Source organism: Trachurus trachurus (assembly GCF_905171665.1).
Source record: "Trachurus trachurus genome assembly, chromosome: 13".
NCBI classification, from domain to species: Eukaryota; Metazoa; Chordata; class Actinopteri; order Carangiformes; family Carangidae; genus Trachurus; species Trachurus trachurus.
The window spans coordinates 33116009-33122590 of NC_139892.1; positions in this window are offsets into that span (position 1 = coordinate 33116009).

Genomic DNA, 6582 nt, shown 5'->3' on the forward strand with positions numbered 1-6582 from the left:
AGTCCACCACAATTTTCCTGTGTTATGAGGAAATTTCATCCAATATGTTAATGGCCCCATTAATTATCTAACCAGTCCAGGCTGCTATTATGTGCTGTGAACTCCATCAGTCTTTTCTGTGGGCTTAATGTTGCATGCCTTCATGAAATTGTGAACTATTGAACTGGGCTGAAAAAAAGAGCTTGTCTTTCAGAATCAAATGTCCCTAAAACTTCTTTCAACCTAATGAGCTCTTACTATTAAATGATGCAGGGGGGGAAAATACAACAGTTAAGACAAACTGAACCACTATCACCAGTGTGATGCTAAAATGGGATGGGGAATAGGTGAGTAGGTTGGTGTGTTAAATCAGGAACGAAGTACTGGAGTTACTGCATGGCAACCAAGAGGGGTATGATTTGCAATCTACTACCCTGTTCCTGTGAAGAATCATATGGTGTTGTCACAACTTCATGAGAAGGTGATTATTATGTCAGAATTCAATTTAACGGTAACACTTTACAATAAGGTACACAAAATTAGAGTAGTTACTGAGGAACTACTGATTAATTAACTATTAGTTAATGGTCAGTTCTTCAGGAACCCCTGATCAAATTTCAGAGGAGTAGTTAATGAGGAACTAATGATGAACTATTAATGATCAGTTCTTCATTAACTCATGATCGAATTTCATAGAAAGTTAATCACAACTTGATGATTAGTGAACTAGTTACTTCATTTTTTATTTATTTAACCTTTATTTAACCAGGCAAAATCAATTAAGAACAAGTTCTTATTTACAATGATGGCCTGACGAGAGGCATAAGCTTCTTGATGTAAAGAAAAAGTAAAATTAAAATCAATCTGCTAATGTGATGATAGCCGCTGGTAAGAAAATTATAATAGTATCAGAAATTAAATTATGGATGAGTCACCCTGAGAAAACTATGCTGTCGACTCAATAAAAGAAATACGTAGTTATTGGATGCTCAAAGAAACCATTAGTTTGAGAAAATCCTCTCTTGGCCTGATTTGATTGAAGCTTTTACTCTATCAATACAACAACCAAGTGGTTTTAGATGAGATATTCCTTCCAGGACCCTTTTCTAATTACACACCATAATGGTGCTCAGTGTGGTGGGTGTGTGTGTTCAGGCATCTTTTGCTGGAGAAAAGCTGATGGAAACTGAAATGTTCTTAACTGTAGTGGTGGTATGGTGTTATAGCTTAAGTTGAATGTTCAACACAAGCACATTATAGCCTCATACAGACAACAGATAAGATACATGTCAAAGCAGAAGTAAGCGGTCGTTTTGGCTAATTTCTTGTCAGCCGATGGAGTTAGCAGTCCCCACCCTCGTCATGGATCTATTGTTCCTCGTCCCTATGTCACCACATTCACGCGCATCCCTTGGCTGCACACACAGCCCTTCATGCCGTTCTCTCTCCTCATTGGATAAAGCTTGTAGGATACAAGAAGTTTTCTCCTCGGCTTACAGCAGAGCAGAGTGACTGACAGACCTGTGTTTAGGACCAAACACTCTATATAAGTGATTGCTGTCGGAAGATACAACTATTTAAGACTTATATTAACACAAATATTGTGGCTACTTTTTGGAAAGATGAAGCAATATCTGATTTTTTTTTTTTTTTTTTATGGTGGAAATCACAAGACACCTAAGAGAATGGCAACAAAATGTAACATGTTTTCATCCACCACAGCCTGCTTGTGTAATTTTGCTAAAAGTGATACTGGGCAGTGAAACTTGCAACACTACCAGAAAGAGGAACTGCAGTGTAACGTATATAGTCGTTCCTTTTCCTGTCTTAAAGAGCTATGTGGAATTACATGACATTTTACTTTCACATGGTCGCACATACCTTAATTTCCCTTTACTTGAGCATGCAGTGGTAGAATTTCCACATTATTATCTGTGCTGTTTCATCTTTCATATGAGCTCACAGTTCATAGATTTCCATATCTGTAATGGTCTCAATGTGCTTCAGACAAACTAGATTGTGTGGTCTGACCACATCAAATGGCTGTACTCAATCACCATACATATTTTCTCCTCCCAAGAGTTAGGTGCCCTTTGCGTGTCTTTGTGGTTTTGATGCAATAAATTTTACAAATGGGGATGCCGGGAAATATTGGTCACTTTCAACAGTCTATTCCCCATACTGTAGTTTTCAGAGAGTAACATTTGTTTGTGCATGTGGAAGTGATAAATGTGGCTGTGTGAGGATTGAAGCAGAGAAAAGTTCAACACTGTACTGTCAACTCTCTAAACACCTGGATTTTTTTGCTTCAGAGTGTTATTGAAAAAAACGTCAGACAAGGCCTCTCCAACTGCATTATTGTGAAGGCGGGTAATAGACACTGTTAGCTGATTCGCCAAGATCCATGCCAGCTGAGGCCTGTTTAGACAAAGACTATAGAGCAAGAGAAGCTCCTTTGTTTGCACAGAAAACGTCTTCAAATTCCATTATGGTTTGAATTACATCAAACAAGGTAAGCCAATACAGGCCTGGCTCATTATTTCTGCATTATACCGTAGGTGCCTGTGTATTGTCTACAGGATTGGGAAAGCCCATTCTATTTCTGTGTAAATTTCCACTGTGTGTCTGTGCTGTGCTAAAACTAAATTGCCAACACCCTGTACTTGGGGTGAAGAGTTCAATCTTTATTGAACTTAAAAAAAAAAAAAAAAAAAAATAGATCGGAGAACAGAGATGAATATTGCATTTTACCCACAAATGGAGCAGGATTGAAGAAGATGTTTTGTTTTAAACATGTTCAGACAATTTAGGGGTTTCAGTACAGTATAGTTCGCACTTCATTTTGTGTAAAATTGCATAGCTACTACACAATACAAGATAAATGCACTATAAAATTTGACTTGCACCACCGCTACACAATGGACTTTGACTATAAAGAGTTTGCTCATTTTCATACCTTTCCTCTCCTCTTTTCCTCTTTTTTTCCCTCTGTTTTTTCTTTTCCACCTTTGTTTTTCTTTGGGGTAAGTATGTTCCATTGATGGTAATCAGAGAGAGCAGTAAACTAAGCATTTCATCATACACTCGTTCTGTGTTTAAGACTTACCCTTGAGTGTTGAATTGAGCAAGATCTCCAAAGCTGATGGCTGGAACTTAAATTAGCCCTTTATTAAACACAGGTGTGTTTGAGAGGTCACACAGCTGGTGCCTGTTCTGGTGATCAAGCTGTTGGATGTTACAGATAAAATCTCTCTGTGTGAACACCTAAAATACAAACGTAGGCCTACATTTTGATGCTATGAATTTCATAAAAAGTTTCATAAAAATACAAGATTACTAATAGTGGAATATGTGAGCATGTGGTCTCCTGTTCACATCAGCAGCATTTCCATCACTGTTTTTCACTTAGGTCGTCATCAGCTGTGGCTCACTGAACACTGTTTACCATGATGGATCTTAAAACCAGTTTTGCATTGCGTCTTCTAAGTGCAAAAACAAACACACAGGAGGAACTGAGGCCCTGGAAGCATAATCTCAAGCCTTCCAGGACATCATGATGCACACTTGAAAACATGTGCTAGCTAATTGAATAATTTGGTTGTTAACATTTCCATGACTTAAACATTTGATCCTTATCAATCAATGAAAACACATGGTACTAATGGCAGAGGGCACATAACACTGAACTGGAAATCAGTCTAAATGAAATAGAAAATGCAAATATGCAAAAAGACGGAAGCTTTTTCTGTTTTCTTGCACTCTTTCTCACACACATGTTGATATTCTTGTCTTTAGGGTGAGTTCCAGGGTTGGACCTATTTTGCAATATGACATTACATACACACATCACATTGTGGGAGTTTGTTCAAATCTCTATAGATTTGAGGCCAACCTCTACCTCATATTCAGCTCTCTGTTGAGAATGAGAAGGTCACACAAAAATATTCAAAACCAAAATCCCTGAGCACAAAAAGTTTTGTCGTTCTGGTCATAGACAGTCTGAAGTTACAATTCCACTATTGTCCAGTGAATTATGAGTGTGTAAATGCTTGATTGAGATGAATTTTTTTAGGGATACTCTCAGCCATTTCGGGAAAACAAGAAATCTACGTCATTTATTTTCGTCTGAGCTGCAACTCTCAAGTGAGATGGACTGTAGGAGTTCACTCAAGTGAACAATGATTCGTTTACAGTAAGAAATCAAACCTTTGACATGTAATACCTCATTTCGGTCGTCAGTGGATGGAAGCCAGGTTTTCTCTGTGTCAGCTTAAGGAGGAAGTGATGCTCCAAAGATCAGGCATATCCATGCTTTTAAAGGACTTCTGCTCTTGTTTAGTCAGTCCTTGAATGTTTTTCATTACTGCGTACCCGCATGTGGTCAATGTTAGGCAAATAGAGGAGGTAAAATACAGTTGAAACAACATTCATCTGGACCTTGTCTTCCAAAGTGTGTCCCTGAGGACAGTGTGCAGACAGACCAAAGACAAAAAGTGTTTTCAGTATTATGTAAATTGACTTTTCTAGTCTCTAGACACATTCACCCATTCAAAACACTTTCACACAGTGCTTCTCATCTAAATATATTGCACATTGGGTCTAACATAATTATACACCGATGATATCATCTATTCATCTTCCACACATCTTAAATCTGTATTCATTTTACTTGAACTTTGTGTTTGGTCTGTATGAAATCTGAGCCGTCACACCTATCCACTCATTAATTAACAAAATACACATTCAACCATGGTGGCACGATAGTCCAAAGAAGCAGCACAGACAACTAATGGACATACAACACCAGCTGCTTCTACTATTTATTTTATTTACTTCACTGCGCTTACTGGAAACTGCTCCTGTATCATAACCAGAACTGAGTATGTTCACAAACTAGACTCCTGCTTAGGGGAAAGTGTGCAAGTATGTCTACCTTTGTTTGTCTTCTGTATATTTAAATGTGCCAGCCTCGTTTGTTTTATGGCCAGTGCAACTGTAAACACCTTGCATGCCTTACATGTCTTAAGTTGCCCTGTGGTAGTTAAAAGTAAATGACGAGTTTTGTTTGTCAGTGAAGGAGTGAAGACTGACGAGTGTGAGAAAAAAAGATTAAAGACAACAACCTGCATGTTTTTGTTTAACAATGTGATGGTGGCTTAATCCCGAAAACGTCCACCCACCAGCAGCTGTGTAACCATACATCAACACTTTACAGAGTGTAAAACAAGGAGCAACTTGATCTCCATTACTCCGCCCTCAAAGTGAACACTTGCACTTCACTGTTATCAATATGCTCTGTCATTAACAGAAACAGCAAGCAGTAATGAGATCGGAAACTGTGCTACAAAATGTAATTACTATCCAGCAGTTTATATTAATGGCTATTCCCTTGCTTCAGTAGTGCTACATCTTATTTGAGGTGTCATTTTAAAAAAAAGCATGCATGCGTCCACGGCATTTCATCCTGTGTCTGGGGAAATGGTGGTGTGTTTGTGCCATTTTATGTCCATTAACCAATGTGTCATCACAGCTATTTGGTTTTGAGTTGTTCTGTAATTTAACCTGTCCCCCAGTGTGCATGATCAGGTGTTTTCGCTTATTCTAATAGGTCTGTATGCTTGAAGTCACCTGCAGCCATGGTTTTTTATCACAAAGAGCCAAATGGAAATTAAATATGATCATCAACAGGCTGAAACTAGAGCATATTCTCTGCATTAAAATGCATTAATGACATCTATCAATAGTGTTTTAGACATCACACATAGGTGATTAAATTGGATATACCTCCTATCCAATATACCTCCTATGGCCAGATTCATTAATTTAGAAAGTGACACAGCAAAGCACCAGTTCATCCTGCCCTTGAAGTCCTGGAAAATACATTTTGTCAGGAACTGCTGCTACTACAGCTTCTATTTCTTTACATATTTACTCCACCACATTCTGATATAAATCTGAGAACGTTTATCTGACTTAACTCTATACAGATTTTCTACCAAAACATACGGTGACATTAAAAATGGCACATTACTATGAATACATTTCCAAAACAATATGGAAGTGTCCTGCCTCTGCCTGCCGTAAAAACAACTTTAAAAGATTAAAATGCAACCAAAGAGGTAATGTGTAGGTAACTGTAGAAATAAAATGCAAACAAATTTACTTACTGTTAGATACTGCTCTTTTAAATCAACTTTTGAATGCAGGACATATATTTGGACTTAACCTTTTCAGCTTTTCTCTGCTCCCACTTTTGTCAGACACTCTAGTTGTTCAAATATTTGATAGCATATTCAGTATTCTTAACACAGTAGGCTAAATCAAAACCATGCAATGCACGCATGCACACTGGGAGGATTTACCTTTCTGTCCAACTCAGGTATTTTACCAAAGGCTGTAGCCTTTAGATGCAACAGAAAGTATAGGCTGCCAAAAAAATGAGGAATGAGCCAATGCGGGGGCAAGAGAAAGAAAAACAAGCAGAGAAAACATACTCTTTCATGACATTAACATTTAGCCAATGTGCACCGGTTCTCCCTTTCTCGGTTGAGCTGCACTAAAGGCTGCATGAAACGTAAACTACCCGAGATTAAGGCTATTCAA